This window comes from Hordeum vulgare, chromosome 7H (genome assembly GCF_904849725.1).
Source record: "Hordeum vulgare subsp. vulgare chromosome 7H, MorexV3_pseudomolecules_assembly, whole genome shotgun sequence".
Taxonomy (NCBI): domain Eukaryota; kingdom Viridiplantae; phylum Streptophyta; class Magnoliopsida; order Poales; family Poaceae; genus Hordeum; species Hordeum vulgare.
The window spans coordinates 529,620,234-529,635,939 of NC_058524.1; positions in this window are offsets into that span (position 1 = coordinate 529,620,234).

Here is a 15,706-nt window from a genome sequence, read left to right on the forward strand (position 1 = left end):
TCCACTTCAACATCGCTTCTATGCTTGCCTCTCTATGTATGAAGTAAAAACAGGGTAATGCTTGGAGAACAATGACATGATGTACACAAAGTAAACTCAATTAATATCAATAAACCCCATCATTTTATTCTTAGTATCAACAACACAAAGACGCATCATGTCCCCTTCTATCACTGGGATATAAAAATTCGCCAGGCTGAACCTACTACAACGCACCACTCCCATTGAAGAAATATTAATCTAGTTGGCCAAACTATCTCAATAGATTGGAGAGCATTACGAAGCTATGATGATCATGCAATTAAGAATCATAATAATCAGAGGTCACTCAAATAATTTTCATGACTAATCTGAACATAAACCCACAATTTATCGGACCCAGCAAACACACCATACATAGTGATTACATCGGATAGATCAAAGCGAAGATGCACGAACATGGTATTAAAGATCATAAGGGAGAGATATTGCCATCTAGGTACTGCCTACGGACCCTTAGGTGTGTGGTGAACTACTCACACATCATGGTGAGGGCAGCAAGGTTGATGTAGAGGCCCTCCGTGATTGATCTCCCCTCCGGCAGATCGCCGGAACGAAGGTTTAGATGGCCTCCCATTGGAACAGATACTTGCGGCGGTGGAAAAAGTGTTCGGGAGTGCTCTTAGGGTTTTTGGAATATTTGTGAATTTATAGGCCACAGAGGGACGTCGGGAGGCATCCAGGGGGGCCACAAGCCATCAGGGCGCGACCAAGCCCTAGGTCGCGCCCTGTTAGCTTGTGCCTCCCTCATGCAGCCTCTTGTCCACTTCCGATGCTTGCAGGTCTTCATATAGTCCAGAAAAAATCATATTAAAGTTTCTTGACATTTGGAATTCATTTGGTAGGGTAAACCTGCAAAGCAAAAAACACACAGAAAAAAGGAATTGGCACTGGGCACTAGGTCAATAGGCTGGTGCTCAAAAATATTATAAATTGGTATATAAATGCCCAAAAAGTATCCTAGAATGATAATATATCAGCATGGAACAATCAACAATTATAGATACGTTGGAGACGTATCACCCCGCCGCCGTCTCCTCCGTCACTTTTTAGTGGGCATGTGGAGATCCCCCCTGATATTCAAATCCTCCAAGTCTTTCCTTGCCTTCGGCCCATCCGTAGTCTTCTCCGACATGTTCATCAGTGTGCCAAGCAAGCTGTCGAGGACATTCTTCGTGATATGCATTTTATTAAGGCAATGAGGCGTGTTTTGATTGGGCCAGTACTCCAAGTCACAGAAAAGTGACCTCATTTTCCATCTTTCCTGACCCAGGGCACTGTTGCCAGTTATTCAACAACTTGTTGATTTCGGCGCCGCTCCTCTTACGTGGAGGTCCTAGATGATCAGCCAAATCACTTAATAGATATCCCTATTTTCTCCACGGGTCATCCTTTTCGAGCCATGTAAAATGGCCCATGTACATGATTTTCCCAGACCCGCCATATTTCGCTCACGTAAGCTACTGAGAAGTTGTATAATCCATGCACCTTGTGCATCCGCAGTATCCATGTCACACCTGGCATGAGGTGTACGCGTAACCGAGATAGTCCTACATCGTCGTCATCAGCGCAACTCTCATATAGAAATAATCTCTTGTGCTGACGTCCCATGTCTTGACTAGCGATTTCCATAAGGTGTCTAGCTTCTCTTTCAGAAGCCCCATATACAGGTTAATATTATTTCCCGGTTGTTTCGTCCCTAGAATCATCATGCTCATGTGTATGTACTTTGTCTTCATGCACTTCCATGGGGAGAGGTTTGACATCCATACAAAGACGGGCCATGTGTTGTGGTTTGTGCTCTGGTTTCCAAACGGATTCATGCCATCGGTAACCGCACCAAGCACGATGTTCCTAGCATCTTCTTCGAAAAATTGATATTCGATGTTGAATGCTCTCCACTAGCTAGCATCTACGAGGTGTCTCAGCTTCGGATCATCTCCATCATCGGGCTTCTTAATCTCCGCATGCCAGCGCATGAGCTTTGCTTCCTTAGGATCCACAAAATACCGCTGCAGACGGGGAGTGATCGAAAAGTACCATACAACTTCTTGAGGAGCTTTATTTCATGCCTTCTTGTATCAAGAAGCATTGCACACTGGACACCTGGTTTTTTCCGCGTGCTCCCCCCGATTGTAATGCCCAAGATGCGGTTCTATCCTTATTTTCGCACGACGGCCTCGACAGGGATAGAAACGCATCTCGTTGCTTCACAAGAATGGATATCGTTACAAGTACATGTACTAAAAAGATGAGTATAAGGAGTTGGCTTACACTCGCCACAAGCTACACCAAGATCACAACAATACAACAACATAATCAATCATCATGAAGAAGAGCAGGGTCCATCTACGGACGAAAACAAACAACAAAAGAACGACGTCCATCCTTGTTATCCCACGCTGCCGGCCTGGAACCCATCCTAGATCGATGAAGAAGAATAAGAAGGAGAAACTCCAAATAGCACAATGAGCGTGCTCACGTCAATGTAACTCTTTACCTGTACCTGCGACTTGTGTTGTAGTAATCTGTGAGCCACACGGACTCAGCAATCTCACTTCCAAAGGTATCAAGACTAGCAAAGCTTAATGGGCGAGGTATGGTTAAGTGGTGAGGCTGCAACAAGCGAATAAGCATTTATTTGAGGTGGCTAACTTACAACTACAAGAATGAAAAAGGGGGATTATCTACGCATAGCGGACTTGAACTACGGATGATCAAAATAAATGATCCTGAACACCTACTTATGTCAGACATAACCCCACTGTGTCCTCTTCCGGATACAGCACCCACGAGAAGAGACACTCACGGTTACGCACACAGTTGGCATATTTTAATTAAACTTACTTCAAGTTATCTAGAACCGTATGTTAAACAAAGATTCCACGTTGCCACATAACCGCGGGCACGGCTTTCCGAAAGATTTAACCCTATAGGGGTGCTCCAACTAGTCCATCACAAACTACCACACGCTGCGCCAGAATGACCTCGATCAAGGAAAACCCGTGATCTCCTCGGGTTACTATTGGAAAACCTCAACCTTGAGATAGCCCAAAGTATACTCGGAATCCCTCGCACAAGACGCTTGAGAAAGGTAAAACAAGTCCAGCAAGACCGCCCGGCGTGTGGGACATCCCGATAGGATCCGCGTATCTCGTTCTCACGACACGACGGATAAGCAATATGTACGGTGGCCGGATAGAAATCCCCCGAGATGCCCAGGGTGGCCCCGCAAGTGCCTCTATTTGGGACCAACACCGGCAGCACTGGGGCCCCTGTATTATGCTGAATTACTCCTCGGGTTCATGACGCCCTATGTTTTCAGTATTAACAGAATTATTATGTTGGGCAAGTATAGTACCAATGTTGTGCCTTTCCACACGAGCTTTATCCCCAAACAAAAGTCAAGGGGGTCCCCATAACAACCCCAAGCATGTTAGGAGCGCTCATTTATGGAACATAACACCAGTAGCCGAAACTAAGGAGGCAAAGGTGGAACAAAACACCAAGCTAGAAGGCCAAGCCTTCTACCTTTTACCAAGTATATCAGTGCATTAATTTAAATAGCATTAATATGGTGATATAACAAGGAATCCATGTTTTCACATGGAAGCAACTGCACCTGCAGCTAGCAACGTTATCAAACCGCGGAGCAAGCAGTAACATAGCCAAACAAGGTTTGTTGGGTAGTGGAAAGATTAGAAGTTTTCATGGCAATGTTGAGAGGCTGATATTTAACAGGTGGGACATAGCGATACATAGCGATAGAAACGAAACAACTAGCATGGAAATGATAGTAATTGTATCTAGGGAAATTATCATCTTGCCTGCGATCCCGCTTGGAAGAAGAACGACTCCGTGAAGCAGACGATCCGACATAGTCGAACGGATCCTCACACTCCAACACCCATGCAAAACTCTATCGAGACGAAGCAAACCGAAAACAAGAATCAACACACAGTATTCACCACGGCATATGCACGACATGATGCATACCCTAATATGATGCATGTCCATTTCAATTATGCAAGGCACGGTGTGGAAATTCAAAACTATCAAACGCTACACATTAAGTGAAGCTCAATATGCAACAAATTGCATATTGATGAAACTCCACATTCAAATATTTAGTTCACTCTCATTTAGGTACACGCCAATATTAAATGTTGTTAAACATGGCAAGGGGTGGAGCACAAATTAAACTACTATCTAGGCATTTTAAATGAGGCCGGAAACAACATATATCATCTCCGAAATGACCCGGTATGTTAACTTTGAAATCTGTCCATACCTGTCCTAAACGTATTTAAAGTTTCTTAAATGGCAAAAAAAGTGGTTCACGTGATCCTACTCGTCGTTCTAGTCGGTTTAAGTATATGGCTCATCTCCAACGAAGCTATAGTTATCTAGCTACGAATTAAACTGTTTCTATCACGTCGACATGCAAACCAATGCAAACAGCATGTTAAATAGCTTTAATTATGCATGGGAGCTGGAAAATAATAATCTACGCAAAATTCTCCATGTTCCACATATATGACTTGTTCCGAACCATCGCACGGATTAAAAGCTACGTGCATTTTAAAAATATGCATGTTTTCTAAAATTCCTCGTAATTAGAAAATTTACAGGACGTAAAAAAATTACACAGGCCGAATCTGCTACTATTGGGCCTAACTTGGCAGCGCAAGATAGCAATAACGCGCCCGGCGGGAGAATCGGCACAAGTGAGCAGGAGGCCTCACCTTGGGCCGATTGGGCCGGCTCGGGGCTAGCAGCACTAGGTCGAGGCGAACTGGGCCGCGGAGGGAGGAGCTAGAGCCGGGCCAGGCTTCGACCCACTTTGGCTGCAGCGGCCCAGCAGCTACCTCTCCCGATCGTATCGGGATCGAGGCAGGGCGAGGCATAGCGGCCAGCACGCCGGCGGCTGGAGATGGGACTCCGCCGAGAGCTGCCGGCAATGGGCGAGGCGAGCTAGGCAGCAAGGGATGCCATATCCGACAGGGATCGGGCGAGGCGGACGCACACGGCAGCCCAGGGCGGTGGCTCCTGGCGGTTGGCCCGGTGGCCGGCTAGGCTGCGGCGGCATCTCTGGCCAGCGGCGCTTGGGCTGACAAGACTTGGTCGGAGAGGCGGCTGCTGGCGGCAACGGCTCCGGCCGTCAAGGTTCGTGGCTCCGGCCACGGGAGGCACGGTGAAGCTCGGGCATGGGGCTGCTTGGCTGACATGGGAGGAGCTCGGGAGCTCTGGCTGCTCTCGAGACCTCGGGGTAGAGCGGGACACCGGGCTGCTGCACTTGCGAGAGGAGCCGACGGCTCAGTGATCCGGGCCCGAATGGGTTGGACGCGGGCTGCAGTGGGCTGGATTGGCTAGAGGAGAGGGAGGCTGTGGGGCTAGGGTTGCTGGCTATGTGGAAAACAAGGTGGAGCTAGGGTTAGGCAAAATTAGGCAGGGGAAGGCTGTTAAATATGGAAAGGGGGTTAGGGTTAGGGGAATTAGCCCGTTTTCAAGCCGTACGATCTCGATCGGATGGCTCCGGATGTGGGGATGGTGTTAATGGGCTAGGTGGGCTATGTAACCATGATGGCTGAGAGAATATAGGGGTTTTGCGGCCCGGGATATAGATTTTTAAACACCAAAAAACGTCTGATGATAAACCGATGATGGAGCCGCTACGGTCGATCGTTCGGGTATCAAACGGACTCCGATTGCGATGAAATTTGGCACGCAGCCGACCTACACTAAAACCAGACCGCACGCCAAGTTTCAACCCAATACGAGAATATTTTATATGCACTTTAAAAACAATATTTTAACGAAGCCGAGGGCGCACGCGTGTGTGGTTGGTCTCAAAACGGTCAATGACGAAGACGGAGAGAAACAGCAACTAATAACGAATGCATGTTTTGAAAACTGACGACAACGGAGTGCCGATGAAATGCGGATGATGCGAATGATGCTAAGATGAATGTGGCAAACAATCTAATCACACGGTGCCAACGAAATAATAGGGTAATCTTCTAGAGCGTCGGTCTTGGGCTGTCACAACTCTCCTACACTAACAAGAGATCTCGCCCCGAGATATAAGAATGAAAGGGGATGAGGAAGAGAAAGAGGAAGATGTAAAACTTAGTTGCTTCTTCGACAAACGAGTGAAACCAACGATCCTGTAAGGATGGGAGAGATGAAGAATGATATGAGAATCAAGCAAGAATTCACACAAAATTTCGGTAGTACTTCGGTAGGAAATTGAGGACAAAATTTGATAAGATGGAAAGATCTTGATAAGATTCACAACAAACCAACTAAACTGATATGCAAGGAAAGAACATGATCTTGAAGAAGATAAAATGATGGATAAAAGAGAGCAGCATCACAACAATTCTTGACAAAGAGGATAGGAACTTGATCATTGGGAAGAAGGAATGGAGAAGAAAATGAAAACTACTACCACAATTGAATTAGAAGAGCACCTTTAGAAAGAAGAATTGAACGAAGTTCTTGGAAAACCACAACGAAAAGAACAAGCTTGTAGTGGACTTATGAAAATCATCCCAAAATAATGAGGGACAACCAGCCACTAATAGAAACAAGGATTGATTGGATGCAACAAAAAACGCGGAACTTCTTTCACCAAGAGGATACATTGAGAACTAGGATCAACGATAATCACCATAATAGCAACAATCCTTAGGCAAAGCTTTTAGATGAAATCTAAATCCAGATAACTCAATGAGGAAACCATGGGTCTGAAAATATCTCATGATCATAGAATCGGTGGGTTTAAATATCTCATTCTTGAAACAAGTTTTCTTCGAGACTCCTCCACTAACAAGAATGCTATAACACCACCTCAAAGGATAAAGGAGGAAGAATTGCACTTTGAAATGCAATACCAAGAATACTTGAGGTTCTCCAACACGAATCTTGAAGAACACATTGAAAAAGAATTGAAACCTTGATGAACCACCACGAAGGACCACTTGGAGAACACCGAGATGAAAATATGATATAAAGAGTTGAATGTTGGAAAGAATAAGGTTGAAGCCTTGCAAAGATTTAGATGAAGCTTCGCAAAGAGAAACTTGAGAAAAAAAACTTGATTGCCGAAAAGAAAGATGAAGCACTTGAGAAAAGAATTGGTATCATGAGCCACTCCGGAAGAAAAATTGAAATCACTTTGATTAAACAAGAATAAGAATTATGTTATGCCTATCCTTTACCAAGTTAAATTGATGACAAGCAACAGATTTAGTATACCACTTATTGTTCTTGAAAAGATTGGGGCTAGAGACACATAGATAGAGCACCAACTGAAGAAGTTTTGGAAGAAACACTGGTAAGAATTGAAAAAAAATGAGACAACCGCGAATGAATGAATATACTTGAGAATGAAGAGATCGTGATCCACCTAGAAGAAACTTGAACAAGGCACCAGAATAATTGAGAGACGAATGAAGAGATAACAATTGAGAAAAAATTGATAATGAAAGCTGAAAGCTATGAACGAAGAAATCTTCTGAAATGATGGCCTTCGGATGATCGAGAAATGAAACAACTCTGTAATGCACCGGATAGATATGGAAGGAATTACTCATGATCGAAACAAATGAGAGAATAACACGAAGCTGAGATGACAATCTTTAAAAGAATGGACAAGATTTGAGAGAAACACTCCTTCGGTCTTCCAAGCTAAAAATGATGAAGAGAACACCCCCAAGATTACTGAGACACTCCGGAATAATGAATAAGGAAAAGTTGAGCCAATGATGAAATAAATTTGAAGTGATCTTGAAGAAGGAATATGACTGATGAAATTCATACTTACGTCATAGTTGAAAAGAATTAGAGATCACCCAAAAAGATTATAAGAGCCAGGGAAGATCCTGGGAAGAACCTATGGGTTATGGGCCCACTCAAAAGAAACATCGTTGAAAGGATTGCTCAGAAAGAGAGATATTGCAGTGGTATAAAGAAAACTTGATGAGATGAGAGCCTTGAAACAATTTAATGGATTGAAAACAAGAAACTTCTGAGATATCTTGAGCACTCCGGATAGAATAGAGAGAGATGACAACAAGAAAGACTTGATAAGAATTACCAACATGGGGATAATTGAACAAATGAAAAGGATGTGATGCACATTGAAAGCTTGAATTGAATCCACCGGAAAAGAGAACAAGAATGAAAATTGATGAACTAAGATCTCCTAAAGATCTTCACATCAATCACCGGATAGAATACATAAGAGAAGATAGCGGAAGAATCATGAAAAGAAATGCACTTGGATGATAATTAAATCATTGGAGAAAGGGGGTGGGAGGGCGGGAAAAACAAAGACAACTTGGGACAGATGAGAAAAACTCCAGAAAGAAATGAGACATTGATCTTCCAAATATTGAAAAGGATAAAATTGACTTGAAGAGAAGCACACCGGATGAAAAGAATTGATAAGACAACTTGATTGATCAAAAGAATCAGCAGTCCCATAAAATATGAGAACACCTCTTGGAATAGATATGAAATCACCATTTTACATCGAAGCAACTCGAATTACCATATTCCAACAAAATAAAGGATGAGGCTTACAACACAAGTCGGAACAAATTCATGACAGAGATTTCGTCTAATATTTTCGTGGATAGGATCGCACGGGCTCTATCCTACAGTAGCCATCATGTACAAGGCAGTGCACACGACATACGAAGCGTCCCCGAGTCGTATCAAGCTACAAGGACTCTTTAAGACACAACGAGAACCATTGTAAGATGATCGTGAACAAACGAATCCACTAGATGTCGAACCCCAACCTCACATCATGCATCTGTTAGAAGATTGTCCTATAATTAACTACTTGAATTCCCACCTAAGAACTCCCGAAATTTTCTGGTCATGCCATCGGGTCCATGGATACAGGGAGTAAAATCCATCACTCAACTCCTAGCAATAACACTACCCCCCAGTGTATGGCATACGTCAACACATAACCAGAGACCTCGGAAACTCATCTACATCAGATCCTCGTAATCACAATGATACCAAGTATGGCGGTACCCCCGAACTCTCTGCACCAGTACTGGGAATGTCGGGCTTATATCTCCACTACTAGTATTGAAGCAATTTTGAACATCCTCCGTCCTGAGATACTAAGAAATCTGAATGATAACGATGTGCTCAAGGATCCCCCGGAGATCAACTCCCCGGAATAAAATCAACACAGCAGGAGGCACCAAGTCAGAACTCTCTCACATCGACATCATATAGATTCCAAAATATCCGTGTGATCCTAAAAAAATTGAGTGAGTAGAGGAGTAGAATTAAAATTCTTACGTCAGGATTCCTCACCAGAGCATAGAAGAGGAGAAAAAAGAATCCTACTCTCTGATATATAACTAGACTCAAAGTAGTTTTCACTAGGCTCGACTCGGCCAAGTTCGATCAATCAAGGGGGCTCCTAGGTCGGTACTGCTTCGATACCAACTTGTAACGCCCAAGATGCGGTTATATCCTTATTTTGGCGCGACGACCTCGACTGGGATAGAAATGCATCTCGTCATTTCGCAAGAATGGATATCGTTACAAGTACATGTATTGAAAATATGAGTATAAGGAGTTGGCTTACACTCGCGACAAGCTACATCAAGATCACATCAATACAACAACATAAGCAATCATCATCAAGAAGAGCAGGGTCCGGCTACGGACGAAAACGAACGATAAAAGAACAATGTCCATCCTTGCTACCCAGGCTCCCTGCCTGGAACCCATCCTAGATCGAGGATGGTGAAGAAGAACAAACTCCAAATAGCACAATGAGTGCGCTCATGTCAAAGTAACTCTTTACATGTACCTGCAACTGGTGTTGTAGTAATCTATGAGCCACAGGGACTCAGGAATCTCATTTCCAAAGGTATCAAGACTAGCAAAGCTTAATGGGTGAGGTATGGTTAAGTGGTGAGGTTGCAGCAAGCGAATAAGCATTTACTTGAGTGGCTAACTTACGAGTACAAGAATAAAAGAGGGGGATGATCTGCGCATAGCGTACGTGAACTATTGATGATCAAAATAAATGATCCTGAACACCTGCTTACGTCAGACATAACCCCACCGTGTCCTCGTCCGGATACAGAACTCACGAGAAGAGACAGTCATGGTTACGCACACAGTTGGCATATTTTAATTAAGCTTACTTCAAGTTATCTAAAACCGGATGTTAAACAAATTTTCCACGTTGCCACATAACCGTGGGCACGGCTTTCTGAAAGATTTAACCCTGCAGAGGTGCTCCACTAGTCCATCACAAACTACCACACGCTGCGCCGGAATGACCTCGATCATGGAAAACCCGTGATCTCCTCGGGTTCCTATTGGAAAACCTCAACCTTGAGATATCCCAAAGTATCCTCGGAATCCCTCGCACAAGACGCTCGAGAAAGGTAAAACAAGTCCAGCAAGGTTGTTTGGCGTGTCGACGATCCTGATAGGAGCCGCGTATCTCGTTCTCAGGACACGACAGATGAGTAATATATACGGTGGCCAGATAGAAATCCCCGAGTTGCCCCGGGTGGCCCCGCAAGTGGCTCTGTTTGGGACCAATGCCAGCAGCACTGGGCCCTCATGTATTATGTTGAGTTACTCCTCGGGTTCATGACGCCCCATGTTTTTCAGTATTAATAGAATTATTATGTTGGGAAAATATAGTACCAATGTTGGGCCTTGCCAAACGAGCTTTATCCCCGAACGAAAGTCAAGGGGGTCCCCATAACAGCCCCAAGAATGTTAGGAGCGCTCATTTATGGAACATAACATCAGTAGCCGAAACTAAGGCACAAAGGTGGAACAAAACACCAGGCTAGAAGGCCAAGTATTCCACCTTTTACCAAGTATATCGGTGCATTAATTTAAATAGCGTCAATATGGTGATATAACAAGGAACCAATGTTTTCACATGGAAGCAACTGCACATGCAACTAGCAACACTATCAAATGGTTGAGCAAGCAGTAACATAGCCAAACAAGGTTTGTTGGGTAGTGGAAAGATTAGAGGTTTTCATGGCAATGTTGGGAGGCTGCTATTTTATAGGTGGTAGGCAGCTAGACATAGCGATAGAAACGAAACAACTAGCATGTCAATGATAGTAATGGTATCTACGGAAATGATCATCTTGCGTGAGATCCTACTTGGAAGAAGAACGACTCCGTGAAGTAGACGACCCGACTTAGTCGAACGGATCCTTACACTCCGACATGCTTGCAAAACTCTATCGAGATGAAGAAAACCGGAAACAAGAATCAACACACAATATTCACCACGACACATGCACGACATGATGCATACCCTAATATGATGCATGTGCATTTCAATTATGCAAGGCACGGCATGGCAATTCACAACAATCAAACGCTACACATTAAGTGAAGCTCAATATGCAATGAATTGCATATTGACAAAACTCCACATTCAAATATATAGTTCACTCTCGTTTAGGTACACGCCAATATTAAATTTTGTTAAACATGGCAAGGGGTGGAGCACAAATTAAACTACCTATCTAGGCATTTTAAATGAGGCCGGAAATGACATATAGCATCTCCGAAATGACCCCATATGTTAACTTTGAAATCTGTCCAAATATGTCCTAAATGTATTTTCAGTTTGTTAAACGGCAAAACGAAGTGGCTCACGTGATCCTACTCGTCGTTCTAGTCGGTTACATATATGGCTCATCTCCAATGGAGATACGGTTATCTAGCTATGAATTAAACTGTTTCTATCATATTGACACAGAAACCAATGCAAACAGCATTTTAAAACGCTTTAAATATGCATGGGAGCTGGAAAATAATAATCTACGCGAAATTCTACACGTTCTACATATATGACTTGTTCCGAACCGTCGCATGGATTAAAAGCTACGTGCGTTTTAAAAATATGCATGTTTTGTCAAATTCCTCGTAATTAGAAAATTCGCAAGATGTAAATAAACTACACGGGCCGAGTCTGCTACTATCGTCCTAACATGGCAGCGCAAGATAGCAATAGCGCGTCGGGGCGGAGAATAGGAACAAGTGAACGGGAGGCCTCACCTTGTGCCGATTGGGTCGGCTCGGGGCTGGCACCACTGGGCTGAGGCAAACTAGGTCGCGGAGGGAGGAGCTGGAGCTGGGCCAGGCTTCGGCCCACTTTGGCTGCGGTGGCCCAGCAACTACCTCTCCCGATCAGATCGGGGTCTAGGTAGGGCGAGGCGCAGCGGCCACCACGCCGGTGGTTGGAGCTGGGACTCCGTCAAGGGCTGTCGGGGATGGGCGAGGCGAGCTAGGTGGCAAGGGATGCCGGATCCGGCGGGGGTCGGGTGAGGCGGCCGCAGGCGGCCCCGTAGGGCGGCGGCTCCCGACGGTTGGCCCGGTAGTTGGCTCGGCTGTGGCGGCGGCTCCGGCCGGCGGCGCTTGGGCCGGTAAGGCTCGGCCGGGGAGGCGGCTACTGGCGGCAATGGCTCCGACCGGCGAGATTCGGGGTTCCGGCGGCGGGAGGCGCGGTGGAACTCGGGCATGGGGCTGCTTGGGTGACATGGGAGGAGCTCAGGAGCTCTGGCTGCTCTCGGAAACTCGGGGTAGAGCGGGACATCGGGCTGATTCGCTTGCGGGAGGAGCCGGCGGCTCGGGCGATCCGGGCCCGGGTGTGCCGGACGTGGGCTGCTGCGGGCCAGATCGGCTGGAGGAGAGGGAGGCTGCGGGGCCAGGTTTTTTGGCTGCGTGGAAAACAAGTTGGAGCTAGGGTTAGGCAACATTATGCATGGGAAGGTTGTTAAATAGGGAAAGGGGGTAAGGGTTAGGGGAATTAGCCCGTTTTCGAGTCGTACGATCTCGATCGGATGTCTCCGGACGTGGGGATGGTGTTAATGGGCTAGGTGGGTTGTGTAACCATGATGGCTGAGAGAAGAGAGGGGTTTTGTGGTGCGGCAACAATATTTTTAAACACCAAAAAACGTTCGACGATAAACCGATGATGGTGCCGCTACGGTCGATCATTCTTGTATCGAACGGACTCTGATTGCGATGAAAGGCGGCCTACCTACACTAAAACAAGACCGCACGCCAAGTTTCAACCCAATACGAGAATATTTTATATGCACTTTGAAAAACTAATAATGGATGCATCATTTGAAAACTGACGGCAACGGAGTGTCGATGCAATGATGCTAAGATGAATACGACAAACAATCTAATCACACGGTGGCAACGAAATAAAAGGGGAATCTTCAAGAGTGTCGATCTGGTTCTGTCACACCAATAAATGATGTACTCGTTGATGCATATTGTGTATCTAATGTGCGGCAGATCAAGAGGGCAAACAATTTTCTTGGCCTCATCGACACTAGTAGGACACAACTTCCCCGCGGGAAGAACTTTATTATGTAGATACTTCAAATGCTCATCGAGGCTTTTGTTTGTCCATTTGTTTTTTGCCTTCGTCTTTAGAAGTTCAAGTGTGAAACTCAAGCGGGTAACCTCGGGATCACAACCGTCATATAATGGAGTCTTCAAGTGTACTTCAAGTTTCTCCCGCTTGACCTCCTCTCTAGAAGCAACTTTGTCGCTAGTCGTACTCTTGCGAAGGAGGTCTCGAACATGGGGGTCCTGCATGACTGAACTTAGCAGCATAGAAGTCTGCGGCGTGTCTGTCGCCTCTTCTCCGCCATGTCCGGACTCTGCTTCTTCGTCGTGTCCAAAATATTCTCCACCGCCATGTCCAGACTCTTCCTCGCTGCCGTGTCTCGACTCTTCGCCACCGTCGTGTTCGGACTCTTCACCGTCGCCGTGTCCGGTGCCATCATCTTCGTGTCGATCGGTCATCTCTTCATCTAGTCCCATGTCGTTATTCCCTGCCATGTGGACGTCCCCATCATCATGTTCACTTATCCATCGAGTATAATCATCCATGAAACCATTGATCAGCAAGTGGGCCTTCAAACTGCCACCATCAAAAGGGTCCAAAATTACTCCTTGTTTGCATTTTGTACACGGACATCTAATCCCAGTCCGTTTATTTGCATACATGTCCATCACCATGGATTGCAATATCGCTCCACCTTCCTTCCACTCACCTTCATGACTGCACGGTATAACAAGCAAAAGGGTTATAAACAAAATGCATGCATGCATCAAAGTCATATAAAAAATTGGCATGACCTTGCCTAAAAATAGGACATATCGTGTTTGCTCAAAATTCACCAAAATGGAAATAAATCGACATTTCGGCAAAACATCAGCAACTCATGGGGCATGTCACTCACACAAATCCCTTCATCTCGCAAACACACATATTCCCATTATTGAAATGCACAACTTTTTACTCACCTATATGCCGAGAGAGATTGTGCACGACTAAATAAATAGCTAGGTGTAGTTGTTGTGAGGAGAGATGACTCTAGCTAACTAGTGGAGAGGGAGAGAGATGACCTAGCTAGCTAGATCTATATGTATGGAAGGAGGGAGAGCCAAATAAATGTGGAAGGTAGAGTTAGAAGAGGCCATTTATGGAGGAGAATTAGGGTGGAGGGGGCATTAATGGGGAGAGAAGAGAGGTAGAAGGAAGAGAGAAGAAGGTCAACAATGATGGAGAAGTAACTTAGAGACAGGAGATAAGAAAGGAGGGAGAGGGCAAAGGGGGAGGAAGGGGGAGATGGGTGTGTGTGTGTGGGTGAAAGCTTCCCACAGCCATGCGTAGCAATAGCGCTTTTTTCTAAAGCAAAGCTACTCCTAAGTGGGGCCCAATAGTAGTAACGATGCTTCCACATGAGCGATACTCCTATTAAACTTAGCAGTAGCGCTTTTTGCATGCGCGCGCTGCTACTACTGTTACCATCGGTGGCCTCGTTGGGCCCCATTTAGCAGTAGCGCTTTTTACATAACAAGCGCTACTGCTAAGGCCATTATCATTAGCGCTTGGCAGAGCCAGCGCTACTGCTAAGTAGCAATAGTGTGTGCTATATTACAACGCTAGTACTAGGCTCCTACCTATAAGGTTTTCCCTACTAGTGTCAGTCACGAACTGGGTGCAGCGGAATAAGTACTTAGGCAGGTGTGCAAAACAGCAATAGCATAGTCGACAGAGTGAAATGAAACGTTCAGATTGCACAAGTAGCTTGTTTAGGACATGTAGGTGAAGAACAAGTTATGTGAAGAATTCGGGGTAAGGAAGTTGAGAAAGTCTTTAGTCAAATTTTTCAAACAGTAAAGATCAAAGTCGTCAACAAACAATCGAGGAAATGAAAGAGTTGAGGAATTAGAACCAGATGCTCGATGAAGAAAATGGTTTGATGACCCAGTTCCAACTCATGTGACCGTCGTACGTCTAATTTGGAGCGGTTTGGTATTTAAACCAAAAGACACACAGTCCCATGACACTAAGCCCTTACCATATTCTCCTTGAGCTAAGGACACACAGTCCTCGCCCAACACTCGTGGTAAGTCTTCACGACAGGCTTCCAAACCCTCACAAACTTGGTCACCCGACGATCCACAATTCACTTCTGAATGCTCTAGACCATGACGCCTAATCGTCCGAAGGTTGCACAGTCCTCAAAGGTAATAGGCGTCGGTTACACACAGTAACAATCTCTTCAGTGATGCTCAATCACTTTGGGGTTTGGGGTTTTGGTTTGGG